The following is a 12,963-nucleotide window of genomic DNA, read 5'->3' as shown; positions in this document are numbered from 1 at the left end:
AAGGGATCAGAGGTAGAAGATGAATGGGAAAGGTGGATGGGTTTCTTTTTGCGGCTGTCAACACAGCTCATAATAAACCACCAGGAAGTTTAAATCATAAAAAAATGAAGGATCAAACTGAGCCGACCCCTGCTGATTTCGGTAAAACTCCTCCACACCTGTCCGACTGCGGGAGGAAGTTTCCATTAGTTTAGATTGGAAAACCGCTCACACCAACCGCCCAACTTTTAAACAGAAGGATTCTTTGGCTCATTCACAATAAACATTATCTTATATCTGGGTGCATCACACATGCATCATAAAGCAGATGCTAATTAAATGGGAGGGTGGGGCTTATTGAACGCGGCCTTGTGAAAATGTGTTTACCTTTCACCATTTGATTTCGCCACACTTGAACCTTTAGCGCCAAATATCTGAAAAACGATCCTGCAATGATGCGTCACATGTTGAAGTTAAATGGCTGTTTTTTCAAAGCAGTAATGCAGAAAAAAATGTGGAGGACAGATGATACAGTCAAACTGGGACGTTCACCTAGACAGATCACAAAGCGTGAGAAAATTCTGTTTATACTCAATATCATAACAGGAATATTTGTGATCTGGTCCAGTTGGTCCCACAGGTTGGCCCACATATCTGTCAACTACAATTAAATCACAAGCTGTGACAACAAAAGTACAGCAACACTATATTACTGCGCATGCCACCAGCCTCGTGTGGAGTAAATGCCAAAGGGGCTTTTTTCTGTGAAGCAATTGACTCAAAGTTCCATGGAACTCCATCCACCAGTGAAATAATTCCTTGTGGACTGAAGCATCATGGTGGAGGCTACGCTCATCGATTTCATCACACATGAGGGCAAGAAATATGAAGAAACCTGAACTGACAGGTGACTTCAAAGCTTTTAGAAGCTGCAGCAACACGATTTTTGAGGATTAAGATTTAACTATCAAAAAACAAATAAAAGATTGGAGATGAGGTTGTGCTGCTTTTCTCGTGCTTTTGTCAGGCATTCACAAATCACATGTGGAGTTGGACTTTGAACATGCAGCGTTTTCTCCAACTTCACATCACCACTAGAGAAAGCCCAGTCCCGGCCCCAGTCATGGTCCCGGTCCCAGTCCAAACTACTACTGTGTGACTGATAGACTGTACCATCCAATCAGGAGAGAGTACAGACCAGGTGGGGCCTGATGGCCGAGACACCGCTGTGAGAAATTTTTCTTACTCCAAAAAGACACAAGACGTAATACTTTTCTTATTTGATATCAGATTTCATGTTCAGATTAGAATGCCGACAAAATGTGCAGATCCAGACTTCGTTCAAATCCACTTTGGTTTGCTTCAAAGTCTCAGGGGGAGTCCGAAGCCTGCGGAGATTTTGATAAAACAGATTTTACTGCAGATGAAAATGCTGATTATTCTGAGTGTTTGAAGAATAATAACTTATGAACCTGTCATGATAAAACCTGCGAGTGCGGTATTTTGCTCCAGGCGTGTTCTTCCTTCTCGGCTCCAGCAGGAGGTTTGTTCACTCTGATCTGTTGCATCAGTCCGATCCATCACATCATCCAAAAGGAATCACAAGAGTCACTGGAACATGTTGGAAGACAAACAAACAAAAAAACAAACTGCAGTGGAAGTGTATTTTATACATGGCAGTCAAATAAAGCGAAGATTGAACGAGCTGATGAATCATTTGGATGTAAAAAGTAACATCAGCAGGAAGTCAAAAGACCACAACAGCAGATTTCCTCTTAAATGTGCCAAGATCTTATAATTTGTGTACAAAAATAAACAAACGGAGCATCTACACCTTTTATTAAAATGCGTGATCGCCTAATAATTGGAGCTGCCACATCAGAGGAAGAGAGGAAACCTGATACTCTGCATTCCTCTGTTTCATTCTCTCACCGGCGGCGGTGTGATGTTATTAGATCGAGGCCATCTGAGGACGCCGTTTCCACGCTCAGCAGGTTCACGCCCCCTCCAGCTCTCTGCTCAGACGGTTTTAAAGGTCCCGTGCTTCGAAGATGGAGAACCAAACAGCAGCTCGCTTCGGTTTTTAATCTCGAGCTCGAGTCCCAACAGGCCAGTGAGCCAGTTGGATCCGAGCCTTTCTTCTGATGACGATGAGCAAATAGAATAGTGCAGATTTTGGGTAAAGCACTCGGCTGTGTGTATTTCTCTGTGGCCTGATTCATAACCGAAGAAGACAGGGAACAGGTTAACTGATTATCAAGACCAACAACTGATTGGTTGATGTGAAATTTACTTTCCAGAGACATTAAAAGCACCAAAACAATAACAGTTTGAGGGATTCAGCAGGTTATCGCAGAGTGGAGAACGTAGACTGACCTTGATTAGTGATGCAAATATTAGAATGCAAATGAGAGTTTCAGCACTCAGCGTTGTTGGAGGTAGCTGGAGGAGGAAGCTCCACCTGATGACTAACAGGTGGAGGAGGGACACACACATCACTCTGCTGCATGAAGTTCAAGTCGGCTCATGTTGGTATCGGGGGGGTGGGGGGGGACTGCTGATCGGACGGATGAGTCGTCTCGTTCCTTATTGTGTTTCAAACTGTCCATGTCAAGCTTGGTGGAGAAACACAATGTTGAAATGTTGAAGAAGATCTGATGGTGGCCGTTACTCCCCCACCTTGGTAACTTTTAGAGTCACGCTGCAGCACTTTAACAAACTTCCTTCAGCCACCTCGGTTTGAACCCATGAACTGACCCTTTGTGTGCTCCAATATGAGCCAGGTTTGGATCCGAGCACCGCCGTGCCCGGCAGCAGAGAACGACAGGACGGCGAGAAGTAACGGTAAGCTGTTTTTTGTTCACGTCAGTTGAGAGAGGGGAAAGTAAACGTTGTCGAACCACACGAATACACACAGAGTGATCATGTTGTCAGATATTTGTATCATGCGCACTGATGAATCAACAAAAAAGTAGTTATCTACAAAATGTACATTTCTCTGGTTGTTCTTATGAAGGTGATAAAAGAGAAATCTGCAGCTGAGTCACGGTTTCAGAGTAGAGGAGCCTTTTAATGCCTCGGCGGGGTTTATGGGCCGGAGCAGACAGACAGCTTCCGACAGTCCAGCCTTTTTGACTCCTGCCTGCTGCAGAGAACCCCCGACTGATGCTATCTGCCTCATCCAGACTACACACAGGCTCCAGCATTAGTCTCTGCTGGGGGGGTAAAGGTGACGGGGGTCCTCTTCAGAGCGGTCCACACCTTAACTTCTACCTGACCATTAGCCTTTTTTTTGTTTGCGTGCTTCCATACATTGTTATCATAAGTGGAATATTGGACCACAAAACGCAGACAAAAGAACTCCGAGGCGACAAGGTGGTGGATTGATTTAACAAAAGGGTTTGGGATGTAAAGTCTGTCTTGTGATTGGCGTAGCTGTCCAGGTGAGTATGGCTGCAGCAGGACAGGGTGGGGTTGCTGACTGAGGAGATCCAGGTCCGATTGGGGGGAGCGACCCAAAGGCTGGAGGGGCCGTGGAAGCAGGAAGGCGGGTCGCTGGGCTGAACAGGGCAGAGAGGAGGACAAAAAGGAGAGCTGGGTTAGAAACACAGAACAAGAAACTCAAAAAACAACGGGAAAAAAAAGGTATGTTAAAAACAAACAAACAAACGCACAGAAAAGAGGCAGGGAGGAATTTGCAGTCCATCGTCAGGCCTCCAGCCTCTCTGGATGATTACACGTCAGTCTGCTGAGCTTCAAAGACAAGCTGCACGTTACGAGTCGGCTTGTTTGATTCAAGGAGGCCAGACGTCCAGCATGTTTGGTTTGTTTAAAACGAAACACCCCAAAAAGCCCCAGTTAAGACAGAACGTTTTATATCCTGTAAAGTCAATCTGATATATAACTGAAATATCTCAAAAAAGGTTAAGGTCACATCAGTTTGACACTGAAACACAAAAAATCAACATAGAATCATCTCACTGATGCTTTGAGGCAAAGACAGCACAGAGATGTCGATATTTTATAAATATTTGGTTAAAGAGGGCGTAACTGTCCGCCATCTTGTCCCCTCCGACATTTATTTTTTTTACCCTGGTACAGAGTGTTCTGACACTGTGTTTAATGGAGGCAGGAACACGGCGCTGACCTGCCAGGTTGGCGAACACCCTGCACCTGATGGAGAGTATTTGTGTTGAGTAATGTTTGTTCAGTTAGTTTTCATTAGTATGTTATTTTAAATCACTCATGCGTTAAAATGGGACTTAATCTTGATGAGAGCAGCTGAACTATAAAGTTTTGTTGTGTTTCTAATGATGGTGGATGACAGTAATGATAGTAACGAGTCTCAATGGATCTCTCAGAAGCAGTTGTGTGCTGAATGGTGGGTGTGATAAAAAAGAAACTCTCAGATTGGCTGTCCAGACTCAGAGGCCTCTTAATATTGACTGAGGGAGGAACCGGCGAACAGCCTCCGATTGTTCTCAGGAATGACGCTTCCAATACTGGTCCGTTTACCTCCGTGTGAGGAAAGAGCTTACAGATTGATCTGAGTAAACCCAGAGCTGCAGTATGTGCAGAGGTGAGAGCGGTTCAAGATCAAGGCAGCGGAGGGGAGTCTTCTTCCTTCAAGTCTGCTGCTTTAAGTTTCACTTAAAATTCAATGTTAACGATAAATACCTGAACAAAAATCACAGACAGCATGAAATCAGCATAAATTCTCTTCAGAATGCAGATGAACCTTCTAAAATATTGTTCTTCAGTGTGGTATCATAAATCTTATCAGGTTTGTAGATAGAATGGTTAATGTACATCAATGCATTTTTGAGATGTGAATTCATCTTCATCAGTATAATTCAGTCATATAAATTCCAGCTGTTGTGCCCAATTAGAAACAAAATGTAGAATTAAAAAGATGCACAGGGATGAACATCAATAATACAAAAGACACTGAGTAAACTCGAAGGTGGATTCTGGGAACCACATAGAGAATAACTCTGTGGATAGAATTTGTGCTAGGAGACCTTGAGTGGCAATTTATTCTCAAACTATTGTTAAGAAGTCAATAATTAACAGTTAACCACAAAACAATAGTGTCATTGTTTTAGCCTGTTATACTTCTTTTTTCCTTCAGAAAATACAAAAAAGAAAACTGACTAAAGTTCAAATCATTTCATATTATTGAGGTTACTAATAGATTACTGTATTTATCAGCATGAGATTTTACATTCTGATCACATCTTCACTTCCTGTGAACTCTCATCAAGAATTCTTTCACAATTCAGTTACGCCCAGACGCAGCAGATTCACCAACCGCTTATTGATGGTGCATTTATGAGGAAAAAGCCAGACAGTTTACAGCCTCGATCCCGACTATCTCTCTGTAAGACAATTTACTCAGTCCAGATAAAAATCAAGAACATTGAATGAGCTCCGGTGATGTGTAAGGGCAGGCAATATATGGCTACACACACTTTATGGCCTAACAACAAAGCATGCAGGCTGACAAACACAAACCAGACAAATGCACACGTTTAATTCTCCAAAAATGACGCAAATGGACGAGCTGCATTTTGAATTAATTGCATTAACCAGACAGGATGGGAACTATATGGTTATAAGACACTACATCTGTCAGTGATATGTACATTAGGCAAGGTGAACACATTACAAAGTGAAGTTTAGCTTTTATTCTTTTATTCCATAAAATCCCTGAAGCTTTGTCTGGGACAACCAGTTTCATGCAGGAAGACGGAAAAAAAGAAAAGTATTTCACAACCTCAGAAGTTATGGATAATCCTGCAGGATGTCTGACCATATTTGGCCTTAAGGAAGTCCTGGAATTCCTTCAGGTGAGATATGAGATAGTTGGTGACGCCATTGTGCGGAGGGCAGGTGGGGGAAGAGGCGGGAGGAGCAAACGGTGAATGCTGCGTTGTGAGTCTCCTGCAGCTGATAGACGGCAGTTCAGATCCATCGGTGCCGTCCTGAAGTCGTAATCCAGAGCTGATTCAGACACAGTTCGTCACTTTATGATTAAATTGCTTATTTTATTTTGGCTTCTTTTCTGTTTCTATGTTGTGATTCCACCTGACACGATATTTCATACACACATTGTGTCCACATATTGTGCAAATCTGGTTGTGATTCTGTTGTATTGTTGTGGTGAAGTGGATACAGAAGAAACCATATTTGGAGGGGAAGGTGGACTGGAGCAGGAGTGAGGACTGGATTGGATCTGATTGTGTCCTGATTGAGTAGCACAAGCTGTAATCACCAAGACCATCAACTCATTAGGACTCATATAGCTAATTATTCAAGTGGGGACATTTTCCCATAGAGTTCAATACAATCTGTCCCCAAATTACAGCCAGCGTCGTTGCCTCCCAGTCATCATGGGAAAATTGTTGAGCTTCACTTGAATGATATTCAGCAACTGCAACAAAACTATTCTGTTGAGATCAGATTTTCTGATTTTGATATTATTATTATTATTATTATATTTTTCGATTCAGTGAAATTTGATTCTCTTCTGATCTCATCTATCATCTAAACACTTTTTATTTATACACATATTTATCCAGTTGCTGTACTTTTTGTTCCGGATGTCTTTTCATATTTCAGTAGACACGGCCTGATTCTGGGTCTCCAGTTTTCCCAGTAAGCAGCAGATTTCAGACTGTTGTTTTAACCCCCCCAGACAGAAAGTTCCCACCATCTCAAGTTACCCCTCCTGTCTGAGTGGGACAGGCCAAGGGGGAAAGGTGAGAGGCGTCATTGTTTCATGTGTCCGGCAAACAGCAGTGGCGTTTCTCTGACGGCATGGAGCCGAAGAAGTTTATATTCAAAAGGCATCATCTACGCCCACAACCAACTCAGGAGTCTCAATGATGTTCCATCCAGATTTTTATTATCATCTGTCAGGGAGTCGGGGGTGAGGACTCCGATGCAGGAGACCGAGAACCAGGCTGAGGTGAGAGAAGGTAATTATTTTAATAAAAAAAAAAAAACAGAAGCTGAAAAGAGGCTGTAACATTGATAACACAAAAGACAAGACACAGACGACGATCTGACAAGGACTAGACTGAAAACAGGACTTAAAAACACAGCGAACCAACAGGAGGGAAACACAACAAGGACAGGAAGTAAAAGATGACACAAGGGGGAGACAAGACTTTCAAAATAAAACAGGAAGTGACCAACAAACATAGAAACTCAAAACCTGACATTATCATGAATTTTTATGCGCACATTTTCTCACCAACTCTTCTCTGAAGTCATGTTTATATCTGAAGCAACAGGAGAGAGATTTCTCTGAAACTCACGGAAGTCTGCGACTGTGTGTCATATTTATTATAAACCTTCTTCGACCCGTTATTCCAGTCATACAGTAAAATAACTGGACTTCACAATACTGATGTTATAATCTGCTGATTGTGTGTTCATTTCTATCCTAAGGGTCTAAAACAAGCACCAACTAATTAACACACACTCACACTCACACACACACACACACGCAAACTGTGTTGACTCAAATCAGGAAATCAGATTTAACAGTCAATTTGTCTGACAGGAAACTGACGGCGGAGCAGCAATCGATGTCAATGATTCATAAAACTTCTGCTGGCCAGCATGGACATTGATAACACATCATCACTGAGACATCTATCATTTGGATTTAGGCGGCTTGTTCGGGCGTGCACACACACACACACGCACACGCACACACACACGCACACACACACACACACCTAATCAACTATAGCTTCTTCTTTTCCAACCATCATTTTAACTCATCATCTCAACCTTTAACCTTAAAATTGACTTTTTGTTCCCAAAAAGATCCACAACATGACCAACAACTGAACCACACACACACACACAGAGGTCCTGATCTGTCAGCATCAGGTTCTCTGACTGTTGTTGTGTGTCATTGTCACAGCAGCGTAATTTCACCCTGTCACGACACTCTTGTGTGTCACCAGCAGTGCCGTTGACCGACGATGTAAAACGATGCGCCGTGGAGCGAGTGACAGCCGAACGGTGCTTCATTTACCGGCTGGCAAACCCCCGGAGACCTGATACCATCAGTGTGTGTGTGTGTGTTTGAGGTTTAGGTTTATACAGAGAAGCAACAGATCCAAACTCAGATTGTACTTTTTCAGAAAAGTGTATGTGAGTCCTGAGCCTGATGTTTCCAGGTCTGCCTGGATGAACAGAAATGAACAGCACGTTATATTAAAGGCGACTTGAACTGATGTGGAAATTATTACTGATCTAATAAATCAAACCAGAATTAGGGTCATTTCCCAATAGATTTCAATACAATCTGAATTCTTTTCGCAGCCATCAACCACCGCCTTCCAGAGCGTCGTTAGATAACTTCACTGGATTTAAACACATTTACACATTTCAGGTACATCAACTGCAAAGTTAATTTGGTTTAATATGATTTTGAACATTTTTCTTTTTCATTTTTAGCCGTCTCTGTGTCGTGTATCTGTCGGCGGGTCCGGCGGAGTCTGGTGTCAGTTCCACAGCCAACCAGGCAAAGCACATTATCTCACTCATTATTAATGGCCATCAGTTTATCGCTCGACAACACTGTTGTGTTCAATCATCTCGCACGCACACACACACACACCAGTTGTACGTCCAGGCGTGGTTAAAGAAACCTCCATTTTTCTGTTTCGTGCAAGCCGTTAGTCAGGACAGATTGTTGTGTTTGGGTTTGAGCAACAGCACAGTGTGATGCAACAAGAGAAAGTAATCTTTCTTGTTTCAGCGACTCAACTGGTTGAAAAATCATTTTTGGGCTCAGTTAACGTTTATGATCGCCATCTCTACTTTGAAGTCTTTGTCAAGAATCAAGACCTCGTGATTCCAGCTGTGGGAGTGTTCCCATGCAGAACAATCCGATATGCATCATTTCAAACTACTACAGTAAGCATTCGCTGTGTGGAAACACACCAGCTGTTTCATTACAAAGGTATGTTCATGTGTTCCTGAGAAGAGCTGTGGCCATGCTGCTGAATGCTCCTTTAGGCTACTAAGGCGTTTGGATATCCTCATCGTTACATTTAGACATGTTTTCCTGCAATCGTTGCCTAAAACACGTGGGATGAATATGAACATAAAAAAAAAGAAAAAAAAAAAGTCTAAATTCAGTTGGAGCGATGATTTGATTTTTGGCTGATTCGATTCTAAGTGCATCAGTTTGCTTAGCTTTTTCACCGTACGGCATCTGCTTTGGCAGACAGACTGCTTTCACTGCAGCGGTGGGAAAGTCAAACTTCAGAAAGTCCATCTGCACTTGCAGGAAGTCGTTTTCCAATGTTGTATTTGTTTGAGGACAGTAACAACCAGAGCTGATGTTTGTATCAGGACACAAAGATGAGGATGGAAAAAAACTGGCATCGAGTTACCGAAACAGAAAAAAAAAAAAGGAGGGATACTATAAACAATCCGCATAAACATCGGCTGCTCTGGTAGCTGCCTATAATTGGAGTATTATTCGCGCTAATGCAACAGCCGCCTGAGGGGAGAGCTGAACTCACACAATGCACTTACATGTTTGGACAAATGCGAGTTGAATGAGAATAGGTTTGTTTTATCCGCGTCCGCACGCACCACCAGCAGTGAGCGTTGCACTTCCTCCCTCTGCGTAGCCAACAGCATTCTTGGCAGCGACGAGGAAACCTGATTGGTGGAAAGCGCGAGGTCTGGTGAGTCATCCGTGGAATCGAACCAATCGTTTTGGCAACCGCCACCAAACCATGATCCGTGCACCGATTCCAGTGAAACTTTTTCCATCAAGATATGAACTCTTTTCCTGGTTTTGGTTTGCATGTTGCCAAAGATCAGATATGTTTATTAAAGCCGCAGGAGTCGAGATATTTTGGTTCTTGTTACAGCTAACGCAATGTTTTTGGCCTTTCACCTCTTGCCAAACTGCTGCAGGTTTTGGTTGCCTGCTGAACCGTATCAGCAGAAAACCACCAGCCATCCAACCATCAAGTCATAGTCATCTCTCTTTAATTCGTCTTTCAGCTGTCATTTTGTGGCTCATCTTGAAGTGCAAAAACACAACAGTTTGAAAACTAAGTTTTAAGATTATGTTGAGAAAAGTTGTGTGCTGTGAAGGATCTGATGTTGCAGTTACACTTCTGTGTGTTTGTGCATTTAAAAAAAAGTTAGATTTACTTCATACAAATAAACTCATAACGCTTCAAGAGGAATTGAAGCGCTGATTATGAATTAGAGTAAAATCATCTGAATGAATTTTGAATTTAAACATCAAACAGAATATGGAGGGATTTTTTCATCTTTCAGGTCTTTTCCTGGTCCTGGATCTTCTTCTAACACCCGACAGCCTGACATCTGATGACACAAATTATGTCACTCACTAATGCACTTTTCTAATCCCTTCGGGTCCTCGAATCTTTTCATTGTGAAATTCTTTAACATTGTTGTGTGAGTCTTCCCCACAAGCACAAAATGCACAACAGTGTCCCTCATTTGGTCGTTTCAGAGATGTTTATCTTTTTATCTCACCGAAAAAATAAGTTTTTAGGACTAAAAGATAAAAAAATAAAAAAGTAAAGCCCAACAAGGAATAAAATAAGAGAATTTCAGGACAAATGTTGGGAGAAAAAAAAAAAAAAAACAAAAAAAACACTGCAGGGGTTTTTGTGTTTTTGTGTTTTAGATAAGAAGTCTGGACTGTTCTCAGGTTTCAGACTTCAAATGCGGTGAAAAAATGTTGAGGAGCATTGGAGCAGCTGCTGTGCGGCTGAAGAAAGCCAGAGGAGTTTTCCACTCACCTTTATTCTCACTCAGGCAGCATTTTTCTGGGTCTGTTGGTGAGTGTAGGTGGCTTCAGCGCTGACGTGTGGCGGCCTACGTAACGGCGGTGACTCAGGCAAAGCAATGTGCTCTCACACGCCTGCAAACAATGCTGGTTTTAAAAATCTGGACTGATTACGCACAGAGGAAATGAAATAAAAGCTGTACAACCTGGACTGAAACAAGAGAAAATAAACATCAGCGTTGCCATGGAAACAACATAATTTACCCAGTAAATCCAATCTGATAATTATTTATTTTTATTTATTCATTTATTTTTTTGCCGTTCATATTTTCTTGGTTTTTAAGTTGTCAAGCAACCAAACTGCCTCTAAATGTCTCATGTAAAGATATTTATGATGTGAAAATATTGAGATTGTCGTGAAGAGATGTAATCTGTAAACCACCAGGAAAAGCGTTGTTCTGTTGGAATGAAGTGAAAGTGGCCGTCAGCAGGACTTTTCTCTTTTCTGGACGCCAAAATGAAAAGCAGGCGTCTCTGTTGGGTTTGGACCTCAAACTGATTTTTGACGCTCCAAGACGAGCAGCTAATTCTGCCTGCAAAGTCAAACTACAACGATGTGAATCCTACAAATCAAAAAGCACTACTCAGTGCTATCACAAAGGTCCTGATGATTAGACAGGAAATGTTCCCAGTCAGAGGAAAACAGATTTTATTAGTCCGGGGACGTTTCAGCCTATTTCCAATACAATCAGGGAACCTTTGGACTTTTCCAGCAGTCTTTATATCAAACATGTTGGATATCATCGGGGGGGCTTTTCTGCATTTTGTCCAGCACCAAACAGGAAGCAGGAAATAAAAGAGCCGTTGGGTGTTTAGTTACTTGAACAAGGAAGGCATCGGACTGGGGGGTGTTTTCAGAATGAAGGATACAAGTCACGTCACATTGAAACAGAAACAAGAGCGTGAAGGTGGAAGAACACTGAGAATGTAAAGAGGTTTCATTTCTGATTTGTTAGCTGCATTATTTCTTCTTTTAATAACAAAGTGTGTTCAGGCATTTTGTGTTTGTGCTGCATTTCTGGTGAGAAAGTCCGTCCATGAGGAGGTTTATGAGATGAGATCATAATCCTCATGTGTGGAATACTTTTTCATCCGGTTTGTCGCTGACGCTGCTTCACCCTGAACACATGACAGCTGCTGTCTGTTTGTTCAGATTCCTCCTGACAGATTAGAGGCTAATTGTTGATAGCGGTTTGTACCAACTGAATTCGATTTGGCTCCATCTGAGGGAGTCAGGGAAAGAAACGGCTCTTTGCTCCGTCAGTGCTCACTTTAGCTTGTTGTCTCTGAGATTACAGCGACCTTTGTCTGGCTTTATTCTGACAGTTCCTGTATGAAGCTGTGATGAATGGACGCCAGAGCTAACACTGACATAACACTCACATGCCCATACAGAAGACACACACACCTACCTGTGAGAACTGTATTGGTTTATGTTTATTCCTATTTTAACCTTCATGTTAACTGCTACACACTTAATCTTTGACCTTTCATGAACCAATAAAAGATTAACCTGGTGGGGACTTCAGAACAGTTTTGTGTTGGCAGAGAGGAGCTGCAGTCGCCACGAACAAACGAATGTGAACGTGTTTTACTTGAGTTTAATACTTTTTTTTTTTTACATTTTAATCTTATTTTAAAGACAACTCTGTTTGATTTTAGTTCTAATTGACGAAATCATTTTTGTCCAGTTATATTTAATATTTAACTCTATCTAGTCAACCAAACACTGATCATTTATTAATAGCACTTGTCATTAGCTAACTAACACGTACAGCGTAGATGGTAACTGATTCACAAAGACAAAATGATCTGGTCAACTGTCAGATTAAAGAGGATAAATAACCATAATAATCATGTTCAAGTTCATTTGGGTCCATAAATAAAATCTGAAAATGTTCTTTGATATTGAAGTTTTCTTCTCTCTTGTGTCCTTTGGACAAATCAAATGTTTTTAATTAGTTCTTAAATTTGACTTCAACCCTTCTAACCCTCTTATATTTAATTTGTATCGTTTCTTGATTAAAATACATCAGTTCTGATTATTTGTTTTTGAATGTATTTTTGTCGAGCTCTTTGAGCTTCATCCTTGCATGAAAGATTATATCTGTAAAGTG

Source organism: Echeneis naucrates, chromosome 14 (genome assembly GCF_900963305.1).
Source record: "Echeneis naucrates chromosome 14, fEcheNa1.1, whole genome shotgun sequence".
Taxonomy (NCBI): Eukaryota; Metazoa; Chordata; class Actinopteri; order Carangiformes; family Echeneidae; genus Echeneis; species Echeneis naucrates.
This window is presented reverse-complemented; position numbering follows the sequence as displayed.